Source organism: Rhinoderma darwinii, chromosome 4 (assembly GCF_050947455.1).
Source record: "Rhinoderma darwinii isolate aRhiDar2 chromosome 4, aRhiDar2.hap1, whole genome shotgun sequence".
Lineage (NCBI taxonomy): Eukaryota > Metazoa > Chordata > Amphibia > Anura > Rhinodermatidae > Rhinoderma > Rhinoderma darwinii.
The window spans coordinates 310,533,603-310,560,557 of NC_134690.1; the positions used below are offsets into that span (position 1 = coordinate 310,533,603).

Consider the following 26,955-nt stretch of genomic DNA (forward strand, 5'->3'; position numbering starts at 1 on the left):
GACAGAGCGAGAGAGCGTGAGACAGAGCGAGAGAGCGTGAGACAGAGCGAGAGAGCGTGAGACAGAGCGAGAGAGCGTGAGACAGAGCGAGAGAGCGTGAGACAGAGCGAGAGAGCGTGAGACAGAGCGAGAGAGCGTGAGACAGAGCGAGAGAGCGTGAGACAGAGCGAGAGAGCGTGAGACAGAGCGAGAGAGCGTGAGACAGAGCGAGAGAGCGTGAGACAGAGCGAGAGAGCGTGAGACAGAGCGAGAGAGCGTGAGACAGAGCGAGAGAGCGTGAGACAGAGCGAGAGAGCGTGAGACAGAGCGAGAGAGCGTGAGACAGAGCGAGAGAGCGTGAGACAGAGCGAGAGAGCGTGAGACAGAGCGAGAGAGCGTGAGACAGAGCGAGAGAGCGTGAGACAGAGCGAGAGAGCGTGAGACAGAGCGAGAGAGCGTGAGACAGAGCGAGAGAGCGTGAGACAGAGCGAGAGAGCGTGAGACAGAGCGAGAGAGCGTGAGACAGAGCGAGAGAGCGTGAGACAGAGCGAGAGAGCGTGAGACAGAGCGAGAGAGCGTGAGACAGAGCGAGAGAGAGAGACATGTTTAATGGAGAAATGTGTTTTTTTTATTACCACTACTACGGCAGCCACAAAAATAATGTGCCTGGAGACACAAGTTTCTAAAATCATAAAATAATGTCATTTATTTTATGATTTTAGAAACGCTAGTGTTCCCAGGCACTAAATTGTTTACACTGTGTACTCACTACTGTCCTGTGTTTTCCTGTCCTCTGCAGTGCTCTGCTACGGTGTGTCTGCTCCCTCTCTCCAGGCAGACTGCTGCATCATGGACTGTGCGGTGCTGGCGCCCCTCTAAGTTGCGCCCGGGGCACATGCCTCGCCTGCCCCCCCCCCTGCTACGCCCCTGCTTTTCCTTTCCAGTCTTCATTGTCTTACCCTGTTAGTCCAAGCTTAAAGGGAAGGTGTCAGAAATTTTTTTTTATATGTTTTTGCTTTTAGTATGCCATGAAAATAAATTTTATTTATGTGCGTTTTACTTTTTTCTCTCTTTTACTTCTCTATGGGGGCTGCCATTTTATTTTCATCTCTGTATGTGTCGATTAACGACACAGAGATGGAATACAGCACATACATCCCCATAGTGAATGCGAATGGGAGCATTTCCATTCACTATAGCGTACGCCGTCTGTGTGGGAATGGCGCATGCGCCGCTCCCACACAGTCCAAAAGGAAGGTCTTCGGCCAAGCGACATCTGTCACCATTTTCATGTGGACCGGAAGCCGCGGCCGGACAGTAAGATGACTACTTGTGGTCGCAGCTTCCGTCCATCTGTTCAGAAGCAAGGACTAGGAGCGGACGGAGCGGAGGCAGCAGGAACAGATAAGTTATGTTTGTGTATGTTCGTGTTATACTGTGTGATTACCACTGTATCTAACCCTCCTACAATGTGCATTCGCTCAAAAATGGTGGCACACAGTGTAGGAGGTTTAAACATACAACCCCCTCCTTTCTCCTGGCACTAGCCAGGATCAAGGAGGGGGGATTGTGTGAGCACACTAGAGAAAGTGTGTCTACACCAAATTTGCAGCATAAAGCAATGAGCTTGCTTTACCACATTGCAATGCTGCAATTTTGGGAATTGCTCCCTCTAGTGACCAGCACATGGAAATGTTATAAATTAGAATCTAATTTATAATATTTACTGACTTGTGGAAAAATTAAAAAATTTATAACAATGTGTAATCATTTATATACTGTTTAACTAAAACCCCCAAAAAAAAATTTCTAGCGACACATTCCCTTTAACCCCAGCCCTTTCAGATTTTCATTTTCGTTTTTTCCTCCCCACTTTCCAAAAGCCATAACATCTTTATTTTTCCGTCTATATAGTACTATGAGGGCTTGATTTTCGCGGGACGAGTTGTCGTTTTTCGTAGCCCCATTTATTTTGCGATATAATGTACTAGGAAACGGGAAAAAAATTATCTGTGGGGTAGAAAATAAAAAAAAACAGCAATTCCTCCATGTTTTTTTGCGCACCGTTTTTACAGAATTCACTGTGCAATAAACACAACACGTTAAACTTTATTCTGTAGGTCAAGATTACGGCGATACCAAATACATATAGTTTTTTCTATATTTTACTACTGTTACAAAGTAAACACCTAAGTGTAAAAGAGAAAATGTATTTTGTGTCGCCAAATTCCGAGAGTCATTACTTTATTTTTCCGTCGATTAAGTGGTATGAGGGATTATTTTTTGCGGGATAAGCTGTAGTTTTTAATAATACCATTTTGTTGTGCATGCGACGGTTTGATCACTTTTTATTTCATTTTTTGCGGGAGATTAGGTCACCAAAAAAATAGAGATTCTGGCGTTTACAATTTTTTTTTTTTTTTTACGGCGTTCACCGTGCGGGTTAAATAATGATATATTGTAACAGTTCACACTTTTACGGACGTGGCGATACCAATTATGTTTATTTATTTTACTATGCTCTAGGGAGAAAAGGGGGGGGGGTTGCAACTTAATACTTTTTACACAAAGAAAAAACAAAAACTTTATTTAACTAATTTTTACTTTTTTATTAGTCCCCCTAGGGGACTTCAACCAGCGATCGTTCGATCGCTTGCACGATATACTGCAATACTAATGTATTGCAGTATATCGTGATTCGGAGAGGCATCTATTAAGCCCTGCCAGAGGCTTAATAGGTGCACAAAGATGGCGGACCTGGCGGCCTTCGTTAAGCCCCCAGGCAGCCATAGCAACCATCACACCCCCCCCCCCCCCCCCCGATTGCGTTGCGGGGGGCGCGATGAGCTGTTAGAGGGGGGCGCGGGTTTTAGATTTCTGCCTGAGCGATCAGGCAGCTGAATGTCGGGTCCCCGGCTATTGCTGCTTCTATCTTCTCTGATCACTTGTACGCAGCGCTCAATGAGCGCTGTGTATATGAATAGAGGCAGCGATCAAATGATCACCGGGTGCCGTTAGACCCAGCACAGCCCTATTAGTTACAGTCGTCACTATAAGAGGGCCGATTTCCCTTGTAAATAGGGCTGTTGGGGTATCTTCACACGACCTATTTTCAGATGTTTTTTGGGCCGTAAACGCCCCGAAAAACAGCTAAAAATGCGGGGACTGAACGCCTCCAAATATCTGCCCATTGATTTCAATTGGAAATACGGCGCTCTGTTCTGACGGGTTGTTTTTTTACGCCTCATTTTCGAAAGACCACGCGTAAAAAGACGCCTAGTAAAAAGTGCATGTCACTATTTGAGCCATTTCTACAGCCATTTTCATTGACTCAATAGAAAAACAGCTCCAAGAACAGCCGTAAAAAACGACACAAAAACGCTAGTTCCCTTGAAAATAGCTCCGTATTTTCAGCCATATTTTGTTAAGCGTGTGAATATACCCTAACAGTGGATAGTGTAAAAGATGAAAAAAACAAAATAAAGTCTCCCAAAGGCCTTTTTTGACCATAATTTAAAAATAAATAAAATAAAAGTAAAATAAAGTGCAAAAGAACGTAATAATAATTACACATAAAATACCCTGCTCAAAATAAATGTTCCCTCCGCCAATCATTGTCGTAAGGCTAGCCCAGACTCAATTACCCTAAAATAGACATGTAATATATCAACATTTATGGTAGACCATGACAATCACAAATAAAAGGTCTATTTTAGTGTAAAACAAAAATTACCCAAAAAAAAAAAAAAAAAAAAAAAAAAAAAAAAAATCGACGAAACATAAAACATTTTTTTTGCTATTATTTTCAGAGGCTCTGTCACCACATTATAAGTTCTTTATCTTGTACATAATATGATCGGCGCTGTAATGTAGATTACAGCAGTTTTTTATTTAGAAAAACGATCATTTTTTACCGAGTTATGACCTACATTAGAGTTATGCTAATGACTTTCTCAATGGACAACTGGGCGTGTTTTACTATATGACCAAGTGGGCGTTGTACTGAGGAGTGTACGACACTGACCAATCAGCGTCATACACTTCTCCCCATTCATTTACACTGTAGATAGCGATAGTGAACAACGCAGGATCACTATGTGCAGTGTAAATGAATGGAGAGAAGTGTATGACGCTGATTGGTCAGCATCATACACTCTCCACAACGCCCACTTGGTCATATAGTAAAACACGCCCAGTTGTCCATTGAGAAACTCATTAGCATAAAGCTAAAATAGGTCATAACTCAGTCAAAAATGAGATTTTCTAAATAAATAACACTGCTGTAATCTACATTACAGTGCCGATCACATCATGTACAAGATAGGCCACTTATGTTCTGACAGAGCCTCTTTAACCCCTTAAGGACACGGCCAATTTTGGCCTTGAGGACAGAGCAATTTTTTTTACATTTCCCCTCTTTGCATCCCGACGCTCATAACTTTTATTTTTTGTACGACGTAGTTGTATGAGACTTTGTTTTTTGCGGGACGAGTTGTACTTTATGTAGGTACCATTTTTTGGTACAAATACATTATCGTTTAATTTCTATACATTTTTATTTTGCTGAAAATGCAGAAAAAAAAGCAGTTCCGCTGCAGTTTATTTTTTTACACCATACACCGCTCATAAATAATGTTATACATTTGTTGTACAGGTTGTTACGGTCGTGGCGATACCAAATATGTCTATATTATTTCATGTTTCGGGACTTATAGTTTAAAAAGTTTATTTATTATAAAAAATGTGTGTTTGTGTATTTTTTTCACTTTTTATTTATTTATTGTTCATTCATTTTTTTTTAGATTCATTTAACTTTTTTTAATCCCATAAAGGGATTTTTTATTTTGATTTTTATTTTGTAACTAATGTACTGGCATAGATCTATATGCTAGTACATTAGCCTGTGTACTGATTGTACACAGGCAGTTTGTGTAAAGGTTCAGATAGCACCAGATACGTGGAAGGGTGAGGTTTTGCACGGATAGGGGCCCAACCCAAACATAAATATAAAAGAGTATCCGGCACACCAATATAGAAAAAAAGGTATTTTTTTATTTTGTTTTTGTTTCTAATGCCAGTGGCAGAGTGCGACGTTTCGGTCTAGGTGACCTTCATCAGGCACTGAGCCGTGCTGGGCAACTGAATTGACGAGCGCTAGTGGTGCTGATAGCTATATTGGTGTGCCGGATACTCTTTTATATAGTACACAGGCAGTTGTTAGGGCATATCTCAGTATGTCCTAACAGGAAATATGTTCATACAGCCCTGGGGTCCTTCAATGGACCCTGGGCTGTCTGCCCATACGAGTTGTGGGCTTTGATCGCGTCAGTTATTTTCTGTGACGCGATCAATGTGCAGTCCCCCCTCTTTGAATGCCGCGATCAGCTTTCATCGCGGCATTCAAAGGGTTAACGGCAGAGAGAAGATGTTTCTCTCCTCTCCGCTGTCAGAGCGGGGCCGTGTCTGTATTACAGCCATTGCCCCGCTCTCGATCGCGCGCACAGACGGCTGTCACACAGGACGAGTATGCTCGTCCTAATGTGCGTAGTGCTCGCCAGTTAAGCCTAGAAATGATAAAACAGCAAAAAATTATACAAAAAAAAACCTGCATTGTCTACGAAAAAAAATATCATAAAAACCGCATCGCTAGCCTGACAGATCAAAGTTATAGCCGATTAACGAACACATACTAAAAATGGCTAAATGGTGTGTGATCCTGTCTGCTGGGCCTTGTATCTAAGCATACCACATCTATGGTTGTGTTCAGATAGCACCGGTATCCTAGGGTGCTCGAGGTAGGGTCCCAACCCGGATGTAGGTTAAGAATTGTAGTCGGCACACCTTGCTTGGGTTTCGAAAATTATATTTATTTAGATTCTCAGAATAGATGCCAGAGGCTGTATGTGCGACGTCGACGTTTCGGTCGTAGGACATTCGTCGGGCACTGAAAAAATATGTACATATAATTAAAGCATGACATGAGTTTGGAGAGATGTCACATAATTCACATCATAACATCACATAATATGTCATATATATATATATATCTATTAGATGTAGTATAGAATATATAACTGGGTCAATCTTAACAGTTATTCCTTACAACAAGGCTATGAATGAAATTGACATGAAGATTTAAAACAATGGGAGGAAACAGTTGCATATATCCCAGGTACATACACCACACCAGGGGGAGCGCCAGATGACTGCAGGGAGATAGCTGATGTTCTAGGTAGTCGTATATATTCAGGTACGTATAATTTCATGAGTATATAGGGTAGGTAGGATACCGTACGTCGATGATGATCTAAGTCACTAGTTAAGGCATAAATGAGGCTATAGCAGGGTGGTAGACAAGAGCTCATTGTAGTGGATTGGCAATAGTAAAAGTAATGGGTGCACGTCTTTATGGAGCCCATGATCGTAATCATGGGTACCGTCATTGAACGTCTCACCAGGAGGTGACCCCTTTCAAAGACCATTACGGAGGTACATTTTATAAATCTTATAAATCATACACAACGTGGACTAGAAACCATCACAGAAACAGGTTCAAGGCATGCAGTTTAGGCATCACAAGCAGACAAGGACTAGCTGTACAGGCAAAGTTATATAAGCAAAGTTATATACGTCCCAAGAAAGGGGGAGTTTTTATACAGTGGAGGGTAGGCACCTCCATACACTCTGATGAGAAGTTCCTTACCTGAGCCGTACTGGGGACTGGAACGATATAGAATGTGTAGTAGCGCTGCTAAGAATCGTGCTTGGCGGCTTACCGCTCTTCATGGGCGCTGATACTCCCTGGTCACTTCCTGGTTATGAGTGCTGTGAGCGGGGAGCGTGTCTAGTTGGGTGGAACGCATCGGAAAAGATGGTCGTGCGTTCTACCATGCGCATGCCCAGTGTGGATGGAGGTCTGAAATGGGGGGAGAGATCGCTGCATCCTAGTTGGGCACCCTGGAGATCTCAAAAGCCATGTCATGGACTAGATAGTAAAGGCACTATTAGGTGGGGGTGTTCTTAGCCATAACTGACTAATTTACGAGGTATTCGGCGGAGTAATGTTAAATTGTACTCTGGCGCCATCTTGTGTATCTGTCTGGTAGTACAGTTTTAGACAGAGTGCAATTTTCGGTATTGGGTAGATGATGAACTGGTTGGCTCTAGTACGCCCTATTGTAAAAGGATACCGTGTCAATAGAGATGATGCGTAGGTAGTTGGAATGAGGATACCTTCTAGTACAAGCAGGCTCAGAGGGAATCATCGAGGCTGGGATAAAACAGATGCACGTTGTGTTAATGTCAATTATAGAATAACTGTATAATACATTTATACATGGACAATAAGATATATACATAGAATCAGAAAGGGTGACACGTTGAGATGGACAAGTCGAGTTACAGTTGAGATATAACATCTTGCTTAACTAGCTAATAGGGGGTGGAACGTCAGGTTTTCTAACACTGTTTATAGGAAGCTGCTGATCTCGTACTCCCTATTCAGACCCCTTGGTTCGAGTGTCTGTAGTTTGTGTATCCAGTATGCCTCTCTGCGTTTCAGTAGATTGATCCTGTCGCCCTCTCTTCTATGTGCTGGAACGTGTTCAGTGACTTGGAACATGAGTTGGGAAATGTGTTTGATGGGCAAAGTGTGCAGGGATGGGAAGTAATTTGCTGCATCTAATATTGGACTAGTGTTGGCTAATTCTGTCTTTCATCCGTTGCGTGGTCTCACCTACGTAGGCTAATCCACAGGGACATTTGATCATGTAGACCACGTAGTTGGTGTTACAGTCAAAGTATTCTTTAATAGGAATGCTCTGACCGGATGATGGATGGTGAATTTTATCCCCTTTAATAATATGGCAACATTGGAGACAGCTTCTGTACCCATCTTTGGTGTGCTCAGGAATGTCTGTCTAGATATTTTACAGGATGATCCAATATCTGCTCTAACAATTTTGTCTTTTAGATTTTTAGTTTTTTTCAAACCGGGTAAGAAGGGGTATTTCAATTCAGTAATTTGTGGATAGGCTTCTTGTAGTAGGGGCCAATACTTCCTGATGACATGATGGATCTTATATGTACATGGATGATAGACATGTACGAAAGGGATGCGTTTAGGTTTGGCCACGGTGTGGGGAACACTCGGTCTTTGGGCCGACTAGGACTCTACTGGGATAGCCTCTATCTAAAAAAATTTTAGTCATGTTCTCAGTTCTCTCTCTCAACAGTGATGGGTTGTCTACAATCCGGTTTACCCGTGTGTACTGTGATCTCAGTAGAGAATTTCTGGTTGCCAAAGGATGGCAGCTGGAGTAGTGCAAGAGGCCATTTTTGTCTGTCTCCTTGGTGTAAAGATCACTGCTGAGCTTGCCATGTGCATCCTTTATGATGGTTGTGTCGAGGAAATTGATTCTGTACATGTCATGGCTCAGAGTAAATTGTAACTCTGGCCAGACGCTGTTCAGATATGTCATGAAATTGAGAAGGCTAGTGGTTGTGCCTTCCTAGATGCAAAAGATGTCATCTATATACCTTTTCCACACTATGGCGTGTTGTCTGAAGAGATTATTAGGATAAATGTAATGTTCTTCCAGATGGGCCATGTAGCAATTGGCGTATGGGGGGGCAACATTAGAGCCCATTGCCGTGCCTTGTAACTATGTAAAATTGGTCCTCGAAGAGGAAGAAGTTGTCAGTAAAAGATTGAGCAGGTCGTCACAGAGGTTTGTGACGTCCGGATGTGTATTCGTGTTAGTTAGTATTTCGTGTACTGCTCTTGTGCCCTTCGTGTATATAGGCTGCAGACATCTAATGTTACCAGAACGGTCTCCGTGGATACTTTATCTAGTCTTCTGATACGTGTAAGAAAATCTGTAGTGTCTAGCAGATAAGATTTCGTTTTCCTGACCAGAGGTGTAAGTATTTTTTCTAAAAATTTGGAGATAGGTGAAAAGATAGAATCAGTGGATGCAACTATTGGCCGGCCTGGGGGTTTATCAAGTCTTTTGTGGATTTTAGGGAGAACATAGAAGACAGGTGTGATGGGATGTCTATTAGTCAGAAATCACAGGGGCTGGCGATGGTACCCATGGCAACGGGACGCCAGACAATAGCTTCCGGGCTGCCATGTAATGAAACCTGTGAAGACCAGCCTCTGCTAGTCCTCCTAGGCTTCCTGTCAGTGACTGTTACGTCACAATGACAGTTGGAATGCATTACACTTCGTGTGTAGTGTAATGTATTCCAGCAGCGATCAGAGCTGCAAGTCTAAGTGTCCCCTAGTGGGACAAGTGAAAAAAGTAGAAAAAAAAAAAAAAAAAAAAAGAATACAAATATTTTATTTTTTTTTAAAAAGTGTAAAAATAGAAGTTGAGTGATATAAACAAGAACTGCTTTTTTTCCTATAATAAGTCTTTTATTATAGGAAGAAGAACAAACACGTAAAAAAAAGTACACATATTTAGTATCACCGCGTTCGTAACGACCCCAACTATAAAACTATAAAATAATTTTTCCCGCACGGTGAACACCGCAAATAAACGAAAAACAATACCAGAAACACTTTTTTGGTCACCACCCCTCGCAAAATATACAATAAAATGTGATCAAAAGTCACATGTACGCAAAAATAGTACCGATACAAACTACAACCCGTCCCGCAAAAAACAAGCCCTTACACAGCCTTTTTAACTGGAAAATAAAAAAAAACTTATGGCTCTCAGAATACGATGACAATTTTTTTTTAATTATTTTCTAAATAAGTTATTTTATTGCGCAAAGGCTGCAAAATATAAATAACGATATCCATATGGTATCGCTGTAATCGTACCGACCCGCAGAATAAAATATAATGGTCATTTATAGCCCAGGGTGAACACTGTAAAAAATAAATAAAATCATTGTCAGAATTGATGGTTTTTGGTCACCTGGCTTGCCGAAAAATGGAATAAAAAGTGAAAAAAAAAATAGCATGTACCCAAAAATGGTACCAATGAAATCTACAGATTGTCTCGCAAAGAATAAGCCCTCACACGGCTCCGGTGCTGAAAAAATAAAAAAAAAAGTTCTGGCTCCCAAAATATGGCGAGGCAAAATGTGCAGTGTCCCAAAAGCGAATAAGATCAGGCGCCATATATAAGTGCCACAAAAGCCACATATCTGCGGATTATTATTTATTTACCGCATTATTATACCCTCTTATTATGCCCCTGATGTACTCTGCCCAGCCTACATATGCCCCCACATTATAGACTGAAATATCAGCAAGACGCCAGAGCTACTACCAAGCAAAATCTGCGCTCCAAAAGCCAAAGGGCATCCCTCCCTTCTGAGCCCTACAGCGTGCCCAAACATCCGTTTACGTCCACCGATATGGCATCGCCATACCTGGGAGAACCCGGTTAAAATTTTATGAGGTATTTGTGGCACAAACTGGGCACACCATATAGTGCACTAAAATGGCACATCAGTGGAAAATTGACATTTTCACTCTGCACCATCCGTTGCGCATTAAACCCTTCACGCACCATGACTTAATAGCATGTCGTGGTGTGGGGGGTGATGTTTGGATCATCCCACGCACTGAGCCCGCGCCATACACTGAGGTTGTCAGCTGTGTATTACAGCTGATACTCGGGACTAACGGACAGAAACAGTGAACTCACTGTTACAGAAGCATGTAAAAATGACAATATACTGCAATACATTAGTATTGCAGTGTATTCTACCAGTGATCTAACGATTGCTGGTTTAAGTCTCCTAGGGGGACTAATAAAATGTGTAAAAACAAAATTAAATAGTTAGTCGAAAAAATTAAATAAATATATAAAGTCCAAAAAGAAACCCTTTTCAAATTTTTTCTCTAAATTAATGTAAAAAAAATACACAAAATTGGTATCGCTGCGTCCGTAAAAGTCCAAGCTATTACAATATACCATTACTTAACTCGCACGGTGAACGCCGTGAAAAAGAAAGAATTTTAAACGGCAAAATCAGTTTTTTGGTCACCATCGCTCTACCAAAAAACGTAATAAGTGCTCAAAAAGTCTTATGAACAAAAAAATTTTACCAATAAAAACTACAGCTCGTCCCGCAAAAAATAAGCCCTCACACCACTCTATTGACGGAAAACTAAAAAAAGTTGTGGCTCTTGGAAAGCAGGGAGGAAAAACGAATAAGGAAAACATGGATCAGTTCGGAAAAGGTTAATTACTTTCTAATGAAAAAACATTTATGACCACACGTGGGATATAGCCGTACTCGGGAGAAATTGCTTTACAAATTTTCACGGCCTAATTCTAATAAATTCTGCAAAAGACGTGGGGCCTAAATGCTCACTATACCCTTAGATAGATTCCTTAAGTGGTGTAGTTAGTTTCTCTGTTTTGGTCTCAGTGGCTTTGCAAATTCGACATGACACCCAAAAACTATTCCAGCTAAACTTGAGCTCCAAAAGCCAAATAGCGCTCCTTCTCTTCTAAGCCCCGGTGTGGGTCCAAACAGCAGTTTATTACCACATATGGGGTATTTACGTAATCAGGAGAAATTGCTTTACAGATGTGCTTTTTCTCCTTTATTCCTTGTAAAAATTAAAAAGGTCTACGTTCTTACAGAAAAAAAAGTGGATTTTTACCTTTACAGACTAATTCCAATGAATTCAGCAAAACTGTCGGGGTCAAAATGCTTTACCCCTAGAAAAATTCCTTGAGGGGTGTAGTTTCCAAAATGGGGTCACTTTTGGGGGGTTTCCACTTTTCTCATCCCTCCAGTGCATTGCAAACACGACACGGCACTGAAAACTATTCCAGCTAAATCAGAAATCCAAAAGGTGCTCCTTCTCTTCTGAGGCCTGCTGTGGGTCCAAACAGCAGTTTATTACCACATATGGGTTATTGCTATAAATCGGAAGAAATTGCTTTACTTATGTTAGGGTGTTTTTTCTACTTTATTCCTTGCAAAAAAAATTACATTTCTATGTTTTTTCACAAAAAAGTAGATTTTCATCTTCACATACTAATTCAAATAAATTTAGCAAAAAAACTGTGGGTTCAAAATCCTAACTATACCCATAGATAAATTCCTTGAGGTGTATAGTTTCCAAAATGGGGTCACTTTTGGGGGGTCTTTACTGTTTTGGTACCATAAGAACTCTTCAAACCTGACATGGTGCCTAAAATATATTCTAAAAAAAGGAGGCCCCAAAATCATCTAGGTGCGCCTTTGCTTCTGAGGCCTGTGTTTCAGTCCACATGTGGGATATTTCTAAAAACTGCAGAATCTTGGCAATAAATATTGAGTTGCATTTCTTGGGTAAAACCTTCTGTGGTACAGAAAAAATTTATTACAAATGAATTTTTGAAAAAAAAAAAGAAATTTTTACATTTCACCTCTACTTTGCTTTAATTCCTGTGAAACACCTTAAGGGTTAAAACACTTTCTGAATGCTGTTTTGAATACTTTGAGGGGTGCAGTTTTCAAAATGGGGTGATTTATGGGGACTTTCTAATATATAAGGCCCTCAAAGCCACTTCAGAACTGAACTGGTCCCTGAAAAAATTGGCTTTTGAAATTTTCTTGAAAATATGAGAAATTGCTGCTAAAGTTCTTAGCCTTGTAACGTCCTAGAAAAATAAAAGAATGTTCAAAAAACGATGCAAACAAAGTAGACCTATGGCAAATACTAGTAAGTAAACTAGTAAGTATTTTGTGTGGTATTACTATCTGTTTTACAAGTATACATTTAAATTTAGAAAAATGCACATTTTTGCTAATTTTCTCTAAATCTTGGTGTTTTTTACAAATAAATATTGAATTTATCTAGCAAATTTTTTCCCTAACATAAAGTACAATATGTCACGAGAAAACAATCTCAGAATCACTTGGATAGGCAAAACCATGCCGGAGTTATTACCACATAACGTGACACGTCAGATTTGAAAAAACGGCTTCGTCCTGAAGGCCAAAACAGGCTCAGTCCTGAAGGGGTGAAAAATCCAGTGCAGCCCGGTCTCCAAGTTGCACGTGTTCTTGATACTGCAAGTGGATGATTACTACACAGCATAGCAGATGTAGAGATGCAGAGTATTCCCCAGTCAGCGAGACCCTAGAAGAGAAACCTCATTTCTCAGATTATATTTATCTCAAATGACAGTATATTGAAGTGCATTAAAACTAGGAAAGTTTTGCTAAATTCATTTACGGATTTGCAACTGCAGATTAGATACATGACGTTCCTTGTACCTTTGTATAAAGATTTGTTCATCGTAAAAGGTCAGCTACCAAAACATTTTACACACCTCTACTAATATTGGTAAAATGACATCTTTATCCCCTTCCTGCAACCTGAAGTTCCCTTCCAACCCCTACACTGAAGGATTGGACCGGATTCTTGATGGTGTTAATTTATCCTGCATAACGGATTACAATCTACCGCTGCTCATTTTAAACTGTTTGAAGATGAACTCCACCTTTTGAAGGGAAATTACCAGTTAAATAGCAGTCTACCACCAACGCCCTTCACCACCCCTCCATTAACACAGAAAGGCTTGATACATAATGGGGGGCTTATGGACCATAATACCTTTAAGTGAAAATGAAAGGGGCAGTTCTGGGAACCAGCTTTGGACAGCCATTTAAAACCTGGTACTATGGGATCTACAGAGTACATTTGAGGTCTCACGAAATAACACAAGCCAATGTACTTTAGCACTAGGTGGAGGCCGTAATCATATAAAGCACTACTCCATGTAAAAATTAAGGAAATCTGGGATGGGGTGGGTCTTCACCAGAAAAGGTGAAAAGTAAACTACTTTGAGTAGAACATAAGTCGTCCTACTATTAATAAACCCCAAAGATTAAGAAAACAAACAAAATCACCAATGCCAACAATCCCTTCCCCCACTAACACTAAAAAGATTTGATTCAATATTTTTTTTGTTTTAACAGAGAGAAGGGAATTATTGAGACCAGCGAAGGATTGCCATTTTCTGCCTCTTGTGTTGGGTACAATGTAAAGTGGGAAAATAATGAAAAAGTTATACACATACCATCTTATGTTGGCTTCCTGCCCTGTCTTGTTGAATGACTAGCCCATGGATGGCAAAGTTGGGTGGTTGTTGGTTACTTCGGAGGTCCACAGTAGATAGAAACAACTCATGCCTACAAGAAAGAAAAACACTAAGGCTGGATTCACACGAGCGTGTGCCTTTTGCGCACGCAAAAAACACGGCGTTTTGACTGCGCAAAAGGCACTTGACAGCTCCGTGTGGCAGCATCATATGATGCGCCGCTGCTTTCAAAGTGCAGCCCCTGAAATTGCGCAAGCCCACCAAACCGATTTAGTGTGGGAACCCACAAGTCTATTTTCTCCCACCATAAATGACTTTATTGCTACTCCTGCCATAAGTCCCAATATCAGTAATTTTTCACCACTAAATTATTTTAATATTTTTATTACGGACCAAGTTTTGGAACATTTTGTGCAGGAAACAAATTTGTATGCCAGGCAGTACATTGCAAATAAGCCTTCATCACCTCATGCCAGGTTGTGGAATCCCACAAATGCAATGGAAATTAAAAAAAATCTGGGAGTCACCCTTAACATGGGAATTATAAAAAAAAACCTCTATTAGTTCATATTGGGCATCAAGCCCTATACATGCCACCCCCATTTTTTCTGGCACTATGTCACGCTGCAGGTACGAAATACTTATGCGATTTATCCACTTTAGTGACAACCTACAGGCACCCCCTTCCAGCGACAGTAGCCGTGACCGGCTGTATAAATGAAGGCCTTTGCTAAATTTTCTTAATTCCTCCTTTTTAGGAGCATATACCCCTGAACAAAATTTAGCAGTGGATGGATCGCTAATGAATTTCAAAGGGCGTCTCTCATTCCGCCAATTCATACCCTCAAAAAGTGCAAAATACGGGGTAAAGATCTACAAGTTATGTGAAAGCACTACTGGCTACACATGTGCATTTAAGAGCTACGAGGGTTAAGACAGTGAATTCAATCCACCAGGGTGCCCTCCAAATATTGGTACCACTGGTAAGATTTTGTGGGATTTAATTGGCCCTTTCCTACACAAGGGGTATCATGTATACACGGACAGTTTTTATACCAGTGTGCCATTGTTTAGCGCCCTTCATTGTGCCAACACCGGAGCCTGTGGAACAATACGCAGGTATCGCAAAGGTTTCCCACGTCAACTTGTGGATAAAAAAACTACGAAAGGGGGGAGTCATGCACTTTTCAAATTGAGAAGATGCTGGCTTTAAAATTTCGTGACCGCAAGGACGTCTACACAATCAGCACTATCCATACAAGTGCAACAGAAACTGTTAGAGAACGTGGGGCCTCTGCAGATAGACAAAAGCCTGTGTGTATCATCGGCTATAACAAATTCATGGGTGGGGTAGATCTGTGCGACCAGATGTTACAACCTTATCTGGTTAAAAGGAAAACCAGAACATGGTATAAGTGGCAATATACCTCATCCAGGTTGCGATGCAGAATGCATTTGTCCTGTACAAAAAAAATTAGCGGGCAGGGCGACATTCTTTGAATTTCAGGAGAAAATGATTGAAGATCTCCTATTTCAATCTGCAGACCAGAGAGTAGTCCATGAGTCAGAGGATGTACGCCGACTTGTTAAAAAACATTTTTTACACCCCATCCCTTCAACATCTAACCAAAAATACCCCAAAAAACGGTGTCGGGTCTGTAGCAAACGCCGACAGCGAAGTGAGTCAAGATATTATTGCTCCGCTTGTCCTTCCAACCCTGGTCTATGCATAAGTCCCTGTTTTGAAATCTATCATACCGTTGCACATTACTAATTTTCTTTTGTGAGATATAAAAGTTAAAATGCAGGATTTATTTAGCATTTTATTTTTCTGTACACCTCTTATAGAAATATACTTTTCTAGATTGAGTCATTTTGGTATATAACCCAGTTATAGAAAGTGGAATAAGGCACTGAAATTCATTCAAGATAAAATTGTGCCCTGAAAGCTCTTTATTTCCTTTTCCGTTATGACTATGTCCTGCCATAAATAGCGGTTACTCACTGGGGATACGGCATCATTTTTTCTTTTTATTCTGAGGATTTCTAATAAGCGAGCTCTTCCTTATCAATACACTATGGGCTTTATTACAGTTTTGTTCGGGTTTTTACACCCGACAATACTTCTAGAAATAGCGACATTAATTTGGGGAGTAGTGGTCCTTTACTGTATCTATACATACGGTGTGGGACACTGCCCCTTTATATATTCTACAGGTGATTGGTTGTTTTGTGCACATGGCGGTTCCTACCTTGCCGGGCAGGGGCTTGTTATGGTGTACCGCGTCACTTTGCACATTCGTCCCTTATATAGGGATTGATGGAGCTAAAGAGACGTTGTATGACCAGTCACTTTGAATAATAAAGTCATTACAGCCCTACAAATTTTCTTTCATCCTGTGAACATGCTCTAGTTTTCCACATAGCTGGATACATTCTTCCTCCTTTTTTTTTGGATATATTTCCGCCAACAGTTTAATAAATTTTCCCACTCTAACTTACTATATATCAGAGCGGGTTGATATACATAATGTCTATGGACTGACATGATTTCAGGACAGCTGCTTTCTTAGCACGACAGTCATAGGGTGTAGAAACTGTTAGGGACATATATTTCTCAATCTAGAAAAGTAGAATCATCCCATTTTCAAGCAAAACGTGTGTCCTGAAAGCCTCCGGGTGCTCCCTTCCTTTTGGGTCCTGCCGTGTGTCCAGGAAACACATTAGGGCCACAATGGGGATATTTTTCAACACAGGAGAAACAGGGTGATACATTTTCTGGTGCATTTCCTTATTCTCATGTCCTCTGTACAATAAATCTGACCTTAAAATGACATTTGTGAAAAAAAGTGAAATAAAATTTTCTTTACACCTGCTTTGCATTAATTCCTGCAAAAACTGTGGGGTCAAAATACTTAGTACACACCTAGATGAATACCTTAAGGGGTCTAGTTTTCAAAATGGGGTCATTTATGGGGAGTTTCTATCGTTCTGGTAGTTCAATACCTCTCCAAATGTACAGTGGGGCCTAAAACATTTTCAAGCAAAATATGAGACCTGAATGCCTCCGGATGCTCCCTTCCTTTCGGGCCCTGCCGTGTGTCCAGGCAACGCATTAGGGTCACAATGTGGGCATTTTTGAAAACAGAAGAAACGGGGTGATGGATTTTGGGGTGTGTTTCTTCCTTCTCATGGTCACTTTACAAAAACAAAATCGGTCTTCAAAGTGATACTTTTATGAAAAAAGTGAAATTATATTTTTTTACGACTGGTTTGCATGAATTCTTCCAAAAAAACTGTGGGGTCAAAATACTTACAACACCCCTTAATACCTTAAGGGGTGTAGTTTTCAAAATGGTTTCACTTGTGGGGGTTTCGACCATTCTGAGACCTATGAGCCTCTGAAAACCTGGCTTGGTGCAGGAAAACAAAATGTACTTCAAAATGTATAAAATCATTACTAAATTTGTAAGTCTTCTAAATTACTCAAAAAAATTTTTTTTTTCAAAAGTGCTGTCAAAATAGAGTAAAGAGATGGAAATATATATTTAATAAAAAAATTTTTACAATATGTATGTACATATGTGACATATTGCAGTTAAAAATAGGAAAAAATTATATTTACAAAATTTCTTCAATTTTTCTATTTTTTAATTAATTTCCGCAAATCGTATCAGTCTACTTATACCACTAATATAGAGTACAACATGTGACGAAAAAACAATGTCAGAATTAATTGGATATTCAAAACTTTCGCAGAGTTATTCTCTGATAAAGTCAGACATACCAGATTTAACAAATCTGGCTTGGTCATTAAGGTCTTTTCAGGCCCGGTCATTAAGGGGTTAAAGGAACTAAACTATGTACCTACTATCTGACAGGAACTCTGGCTAGCGACGACATGGTAGAAGCTGGCACGGAGATCTGGTTGTTTCACATTTCTCTAGGAATTGGTGTCCAGTGTCAGGAGGCAGCAATAAATCTTGAGGCTAAAAGAGAAAACAAGAGACGTAAGCTTCTAAGAACACTCCAAGAAAACCATTTAGCATCATGGATAGTGCTGCTTACTAGGGGACAGAGCACGACGGGTTCATAGAAAATTAAAATGAGATTATGCCCCACTTCCTCAGGCAAAGTTTTTTGTTTTTATTTTAAAGAGGCTCTGTCACCACATTATGTGGCCTATCTTCTACATAATGTGATCGGCGCTGTAATGTAGATTACAGCAGTGTTTTTTATATAGAAAAACGATCGATTTTCACGTTATGACCTATTTTAGCTTTATGCTAATGACTTTCTTAATGCCCAATGCGTTGTGGAGAGAAGTGTATGACGCTGACCAATCAGCATCATACACTTCTCTCCATTCATTTACAGCAAGATTACGCTTGCTGTGCTGTAAGTCCCACACAAACGTTAGCGAAGTGTCGGGATTGTGAATAGACATCGCGTCCTGGCTGGCAGCAATGTCAATTCACTCTCAAGACACTTCAGTAACGTTAATGTGTGTATGTGGCTGCACATAGTGAACGCAGGATCACTATGTGCAGAGAAAATGAATGGAGAGAAGTGTATGACACTGGTCAGCATCATGCACTCCTCTGTACAACGCCCACTTGGTCAAAAGTATAAACACACCCAATTGGGCATTAAGGAACTCATTAGCATAAAGCTAAAATAGGTCATAACTTTGTCAAAATAGATGGTTTTTCTAAATAAAAAAAATACTGCTATAATCTACATTACAGCGCCACTCACATTATGTCGAAGATAGGCTACTTATAATGTGGTGACCGAGCCTCTTTAAGGGGGAAATAATTACTGATAAGTTTTATGTGGAAAGCCTTTGCAAGCTGCTGCACACATTTGTACAGGCCAGTCTTCAATTACAAATTTAGTTGAAAGATCTACTATAACTTCAGATTTGTCAGACTATGGTGGCTAGAATGAAAGTGCGACTCTACAGTGCCTTTCGCGTTTTGACCTTCGAGAGAAGTGATGACAGGTTATAGACTAATCCAGCAGCTGGCAAACCGCGCCTCTAGCGGTTGAGAAACTACAACTGCCAGCATGCACCGACAGCTGCAAATGACTGCTGTAATGCAATTCTCTGGTCTGTCATCCCCTCTCCATGGTCAGAGTGAAGCTGTCCCTTGGTTCCAGTCCGCTTCTTACATATTAGTAATCTAGCAACTGAGGAGAACTGCGGATATCCACGTTTTCCTACTGTCCTCTCATGGTAACTATTTCCATTTTTATAAGGTGCAATGGAGTCAGACTTGTTTTTGAGCTAGTGGTATAATGGCAAAATATGGCCACTGATGGAGGGGCGTGTGGCCAGACCCATAAATAAGAAGCCTCCATTTAATAACTTCATAGTTTGCTTTATGGTGCACAAAGTTATTCAATGGATGCTGCTGATGGAAAAATGTGGTCACATACCCCTCCAGACAGGGCCGTATTTGGAGTTCGTGCTGCCCTTGGCACTTTTAGGGCTGACACCCCCGAAAACGCAGCTTTAACGGCAAAAAAAAAAAAATCGCACCATGTGTTCATTGTTGTGGATTTTACCTGACAGATCAATTCAATAGGGGAAAACCTGCGACAGAAAACCAGCGATCCCGCAGCATAAATGGACATGCTGCAGATTGAAAAAACGCTCCGCAGATCAAATGACCTGTTTTTCAGTGAGGTTTTTTTATGCAGCGTGTGGAGATTTGTTCAAATATCATCCACTCTAAGCTACTGTATTACACTGCGGATTTTTAGCAATGAAATCCATTGCGTAAAATCTGCAGAGTTTACGCTACGACATACCCTTGAAGAAAAGCTCAGTGCTAACACATTAACAATCCCTCCCCTGCCCCCTCCCTCACATGAACACTGGGGCCATTTCCCCTAGACTTGATTAGGTCAGCTTATTTTTTAGAAAAATAAAAATCACTCCTGAAGCAGCCACCCTCCCAACTGGAGCAAAAAAAAAACTATGCCCGTTACCTCAGTACATCGTCCTACTTTAAAAGTAGGCCAATGAACAGACGTAACCTGGGACCATGTGATGTAAACTAACCAATGATCGCGTAGAGCTGTCACTGTTTAATTTCGACAGACCCAGGATGGCAAGTATAATTGTTTTGCTTATTTAGTTATTAGTATTACTAATGTGTTTTCTTCTTTTTTTTTGTGTTATTTTACAGGTTCGGTTGTTGGAATACGTCGGATTCGAGGACCACTTCGATGACGGCATTTTTATTTTCACTGAAATGGTTAAGTGGGGCGCTTTTATTTCAATAAAATGTTTTTTCTGTGTGTTTTTTATAACTTTATTACTACTGACTTAGTAATGACGGCTGTCTGACTGACAGCGGGGCTTAGTGTTAGGCGGTGAAGAGGCTAGCATTAACCTCTCCATTATGACCCCGATACCCACCGACACCAGGGGTGCCAGAAAGAGCAGGGTACGATCTAGTACCCGACCATCTTAAGTGATGGTTGGTAACTGGAGCGGCTGCAGGCTGGTATTACCCTGGGAAAGCCCAAAAACAAGGGTCCTTCCCATCCTGATAATGCTAGGCTGCAGCGGCTTTATAATATCTAGCTGGTTATGAAGAATAATTTATAGCAATTATTTATTGGAAAAAAAAAAAATCCAAGCGTTTGAGATTGTTTTCTCGTGACACATTGGACTATGTTACTGCCAAAATTTGCTCGATATGTTCAGTATTTAATTGTCAAAAACACCAAAATTTAGCGAAAAATTTCAAAATTAGCATTTTTCGCAACATTAATGTATCTGCTTGTAAAACAGTCAGTTATAACACAAAATTGTTGCTAACTAACATCCCCCATAGGTCTACTTTAGATTAGCATAGTTTTTTTGAACATCCTTTTTTCTAGGACGTTACAAGGCTTAGAACTTTAGCAGCAATTTCTCACATTTTCAAGAAAATTTCAAAAGGCTATTTTTACAGGGGCCAGTTCTGTTGTGAAGTAGCTTTGAGGGCCTTATATATTAGAAACCCCAAAAAAGTCACCCCATTTTAAAAACTTCAGCCCTCAAAGTTTTCAAAACAGCATTTAGAAAATTTCTTAACCCTTTAGACTTCTCACAGGAATTAAAGCAAAGTAGAGGTGATATTTATAAATTTCATATTTTTTTTCAGTAATTAATTTTTAATCCAATTTTCTTTATAACACAAAGTCTTAGAGAAATGCAACTCAATATTTATTGCCCAGGTTCTGCAGTTTTAGGAAATATCCCACATGTGGCTGTAGCGTGCTACTGAACTGAAGCACCGGCCACAGAAGCAAAGGAGCACCTAGAGGATTTTGGGGCGTTCTTTTTATTACAATATATTTTAGGCACCATGTCAGGTTTGAAGGGCTCTTGCGGTGCCAAAATAGTGGAAATCCCCCATTTAGGAAACTACACACCTCAAGGAAATTATCTAGGGGTAAAGTGAGCATTTTGACCGCACAGGTTTTTTACAGAAATTATTGGAAGTTTTTAAAGAAAATGTAGGTTTAGCGATTTTTTTTCTCATTTCCACAAGGAATAAGAGAGAAAAGGCACCAACAAATTTGTAAAGCAATTTCTCCTGAGTAAAACAATACCCCAAATGTGGTAATAAACGGCTGTTTGGACACACAGCAGGGCTTTTGGAGTTCACATTTAGCAGGAATGGTTTGCGGAGGCCATGTCACATTTGCAAAGCCCCTGAGGGGGAAAAAACAATGAAAACGCCCAAAAAGTGACTCCATTTAGGAAACCACACCGCTTGAGTAATTCTTCTAGGGGAGTAGTAAGCATTTTCAGAAGGGAAGGAGCACCATTTGGAGTGCAGATTTTGCTTGATTGCTTGCTGGGCGCCTGTGGGCCCAAAACAGTGGTAAACCCCCCCCAGAAGTGACCCCATTTTGGAAACTACACCCCTCAATGCATTTACCTAGTGGTGTAGTAAGCATGTTAAAGAGGCTCTGTCACCAGATTATAAATGCTCTATCTCCTACATAATGTGATCGTAATGATAGTTTTTCAAAATAAAAACCACTGCTGTTATCTACATTACAGCGTCGATCAGATTATGTAGGAGACAGGGCACTTATAATCTGGTGAGAGCCTCTTTAACCCTGCAGGTGTTTTGCAGAAATTAGCGTGCACTCGATGTTGCAGAGTGAAAATTGTATTTTTTTGCATAGATATGCCAATATGTGGTGCCCAGCTTGTGCCACCATCATAAGACAGGTCTCTAATTATTATGCTGTGTTTCCCTGTTTTAGAGACACCCTACATTTGACAGGGCTCAAGAGTGAAAGCGTACCATGTAAAATTGAGGCCTAATTTGGCGATTTACAAAGTATTGGTTCACAATTGCCGAGGCTCTGATGTGAAATAATAAAAGAAACCCCTGAGAATGACCCCATTTGGAAACTACACCCCTCAAGGCATTTATTAAGGGGTGTAGTGAGCATTTTCACCCCACCGCTCTTTTGCATAAATTAATGCGCTGCGGATGGTGCAAATCAAAAATTTATATATTTTTCCCTAGATATGCCATTTCAGTGGTAAATATGTCACACTCAGATTAGGTCACTGGAGACACACACCCCAAAAATTGTTAGAAGGGTTCTCCCGGGTATGACGATGCCATATATGTGGAAGTAAACTGCTGTTTGGGCACGGGCACACTGTAGGGTTCAGAGCGGAGGGAGCGCCATTTGGCTTTTGGAGAGCGGATTTTGCTTGGTAGTTGATTTGTTTGATTATTACTGGTGTTTCCATTTATAATGTGGGGCATATGTGAGCTGGGCAGAGTACATCAGGGGCATAGTCAGGTGGTATAATAATGTGGTAAAAAACAATAAAATATTAGATGTGTGTTACGCTGTGAAGCAATCCTTTCTGCACAGGCCAGTGTCGCACTGATATATGGCGTCCTTTCTTATGCCCCTTTTAATCCACACTCCGCACCTTTGCAGTTTGGGGAATTTTGCTGGGAAAGTGTTGTCCTGGTATAATACGGGCACCGTCGCTTCCAGCGGATATGTGTGGGCCCTCCCCTTCCTGGTTCCCTAATTTTAGGTCCTTGATAAATCGCCTCTTGAAAACAGAAGAAATGTGTCCCTCGGGCTGCACAACTGCATATTTTTTATTTCCTGACTTATTGGAGCCATAACTAATTTTATTTTTTCCATAGACGTAGTGGTATGCGGGCTGTTTTTTTGCGGGACGAGCTGTAGTTATTAGTACCATTTTGGGGTACACCTTTTATCCTATTTTTTGGGAGGCCAGGTAAACAAAAAAAACGCAATTCTGGCATAGTTTTTTTTAGGTTTTTTTTATACAGCGTTCACCACGCGTTATAAATTACATGTTATCTTTATTCTGCAGGTCAGTACGATTCCGGCGATACCTAACTTATAGAACTTTTTTATGTTTTACAACTAATTGCACAATAAAATTACTTTTGTAAAAAGAATGTATTTTTTCTGTCACCAAATTGTGAGAACCATAACATTTTAATTCTTTTGTCGACGGAGCTGTATGAGGGCTTGTTTTTTTGCGAGACAAGCCATAGTTTTTATAGGTACCATTTTTGGATACGTGCGACTTTATCTGTTTTTATTCCAATATTTGTAGGGCCAAGTGACCAAAAAACAGAAAATCTGGTATAGTTTTTTACGTTTTTTTTACGCTGTTCACAGCGTGCAATAAATATAATATTTTGATACCTCAGGTCGTTATTTGTCGCAGCGATACTAAATACGTATGGTTTCTTATTTTTCTTCAATAATAAAGGACTTGATAAGAGAAAAAGGGCGATTGTGTTTTATTTTATTACTTGAAACTTCTATTGTTTTCAAACTTATTTTTTTCACTTTTTTTTACACTTTTTCAAGTCCCAATTGGGGACTTGAAGGTCCAACTGTCTGATGTTCTTATTTCTAACACATTGCACTACCTACGTAGTGCAATGTATTAGATATAAAATGATCGTTTTTTACCGCTCAGACGGTTGTAGATGACAATTTTGAAATATAGGTTATTACAACATTATGTGTTTATCTTACAATATTATATACCGATCTTACATCTTATACATGTGGGTAAAATACCCTTTTTATTTTCTTTTTTGGTTAGAAGGTGGCTACAAAAGAAAAAATTGATGGATGTAATTAGAGCTGTGATTTAAAGAAAACATTTTAATTCAAAGTCCAAGTTTAATCCCAAAGGGCATAGTGTTTTTAATTGATAGATCCATAATGTTGTAATAACCTATATTTCAAAATTGTCATTTGTATAAGGTGGATCATTGTGATTTATATAACAGAGCATAGTTATTCATATAGGTGGAAGGAATGTGGGGATCATCATGGAAAATGCATCGTATTGGTTGTACTTTTATGTATGTTTTTTGTATATGTCTTGGAGAGATTGAACCTTATTCACACAGCTTTTAGTTAAGTAGCATAGACGAGTCATGCAATTAGATCTCATTTTGCTGCAGCGCAGTTTCACAACAAATAATTAGGTTTTTTATTCATAAACTACACTTATTGTGTGAATGATTTAATTTTTCATGTCATTTTATCATTGTTTTTAAAATTGGCTGTTTTTATATACATAAGCAATTTAAAACTGTTGTATGTTAAGAAGACTGACTGCTATTTAAAGGGATCCTGTCATCAACATCTTACCTGTTAAACTCACCTGACCCCTAAATGGCCGCAGCTGTCCAGAGTTCGTTCCTGTTCTCATCTTTCCTGAAGTCCTCCTCTGTCAGTAAATATAGTCGTTTAAACTTTTCCCGCCTTTTATGGTAATTATTTTTCCCTCTGGGATGCAGCTTCTTTACCACGCCCACTGCCACCACCTGTCCGGCCCTGACTGGCTAAGGAGCTGTCAATCAAAAAGAAGGAGGTGGAGTCCACTCTGAGATGCTGGAGGAATGAAAACCTGACTCTTTTCAGATGAAGATTTGACTCTTTTCTGCTCATTTGCATACGGCGTGGGACCACTGAAAAACAGAATACTAAAGTTACAGAGCTCACTTAGAACATATTTATAGCTTAGATGACAATGATTTTTCACCCACTTTCACCAGGTATTGCTGGCTTTATAGCTAAAATGCTGGTGACAGGTTCCCTTTAAACACATGTATGGTACACGCCCATATGCCCCAGAGGAAGCCAGAAGGGCGAAACCCAGGGTCGGGTTGCATTATCTTATGCTTTTATCTATATCTATTTTTGTAAGTATGGAATAAACTCGTGGAATTTGTAGTTTCCAAAAGGTAGTGCACTATCTCCTTTTTCTCCCTTGTTGGAGATTTAGAACATCAAGTACGAGGGTATACACAGCAAGCAGTTGCATTTCTGCAGTTTCATTTCTGTGTAGAACCACAAGTACCAGCGAGATATACACACCAGTGGAGATTTGGATCGTTTTTTCTGCATGCTAGCTGAGGGAAGGTCAAACCCTTGATGGACACTTCAGACTTTGCATCTACAACTGTCTGAGCGGTAAAAAACTATCATTTTGCCTCTGTTTTGTGGTGTTGAGGATTTCACCTCTTTTTTACCTGCTCCGGTTGTTCATCTCCTTGTTGAGATATTTCAGTGAGTAGAGAGCAGAGTTGCATATTTGGTTGTTAAAATGTATTAGATATGTCAGTTATTTACCGACAGCGAGCCGACTAGGCTTCGCCTCCCGGCGGGGCCTATTCGGCTTCTGTACTGGCAGAGCAGGAGGCCATTGTGTCTCTATTGCCATAGAAGCAATCGCCAGTCCTGATTGCCTGTCAGGGCTGGCGAACTGTTGGCAACTGCTAAGATGCAGCGATCCCTTTCGATTGCTGAATCGAAGGGGTTAATGGCAGGGATCGGAGCTAGCTCCGGTTTCTGCCGTTACAGGTGTATGTCAGCTGTAACATACAGCTGACTTCCACCGCTGATGACGCCAGATCAGCTCTTGAGCCGGCGCCATCTTGCCGGTGGCTACGGTAGCTGCTCAGGCTCCGCCGCCAGGCGGGTCCTGACCGGCTTCCGTGCTAGGCAGACCGGCAGGCCAGTATTAGTATTATCCGGTTTTCATTGCTGGGGTTCCGATGAGCTGCAAACACCTTAAGTGCATCGTTCGTGTTTGAGCGCTGCACTTGAGTTAATGGCGGGGATCGAAGCTAATTTCGGTCACCACCATTACAGCCGGATGTCAGCTGTAAGATACCGCTGAGATCCGGCGATGGCACAGGCTCAGCTTCTGAGCCGGTGCCAAACATTTGGCGTATGGATACAGCAATTTGCGGGAAGTCATGGCTTTCCATGGCAAACCTATACGGCTAATGTCGGGAAAGGGTTAAGTAAGAAAGCAAAACCATTATCATACTTGCCTTCCTGGGTCTGACCGCAAACAAAGCAGCTCTTAGCGGTCATTGGTTCATTGAAATCACATGGTCCCAGGTTACCTCAGTTCATTGGCCTACTTTAGGCCAATGAACGTAAATAACCGGCCACAGGCATTCAAGCACTAGGAGTTACTAAAGCTGGCAGGGCTCAGCAATACATTTTCCGGTGATGCACGCCTGGTCTTTTCTGATCAGGCCTGCTCCGGCGGAACGATGTCAGGCGGCGAGAATGTCATTGCACCGTCTGTGCCACCAGAAAGTGCCGAATGAGGAGGAAGGGAATGAATGGTTCCCTTACTTCACCTGCGCTTTCAGTTGTATCTTCCTAAGGACATAGATACAATTGAAGACCGTACACATTACATTAGGGTTGTCACGATACCAGAATTTTGACTTCGATACTGATACTTTGTGTAGTATTCACTATAACAAAACTTGGCCAACAATAAAAATAGAAAAAACATTTTCCAGTTTGACTTGAGGCACATGGTTTGGATAAT

At 40.6% G+C, this 26,955-nt stretch overlaps 1 long non-coding RNA gene across 6 annotated transcripts in view; it reads right to left on the minus strand.

Annotated features, from left to right (window-relative positions):
* Positions 1 to 5,832: 5,832 nt before the first annotated feature.
* The window catches only part of LOC142761209 (uncharacterized), a 33,156-nt gene continuing 12,033 nt past the window's right edge, over positions 5,833 to 26,955 (minus strand). The window contains exons 2-9 of one of the 6 annotated variants that reach the window (XR_012883554.1): positions 24,763 to 25,069; positions 17,923 to 18,040; positions 14,031 to 14,142; positions 12,896 to 13,087; positions 11,618 to 11,836; positions 7,170 to 7,249; positions 6,160 to 6,286; positions 5,833 to 5,923 (exon numbers count right to left, since the gene is read on the minus strand). This is a non-coding gene — a long non-coding RNA (uncharacterized LOC142761209). Of the gene's footprint in view, positions 5,924 to 5,945; positions 6,287 to 7,169; positions 7,250 to 11,617; positions 11,837 to 12,895; positions 13,088 to 14,030; positions 14,143 to 17,918; positions 18,041 to 24,749; positions 25,070 to 26,955 lie in introns of those variants that run through there. The other 5 variants (XR_012883551.1, XR_012883555.1, XR_012883552.1 and 2 more) reach the window with 5 other exon arrangements.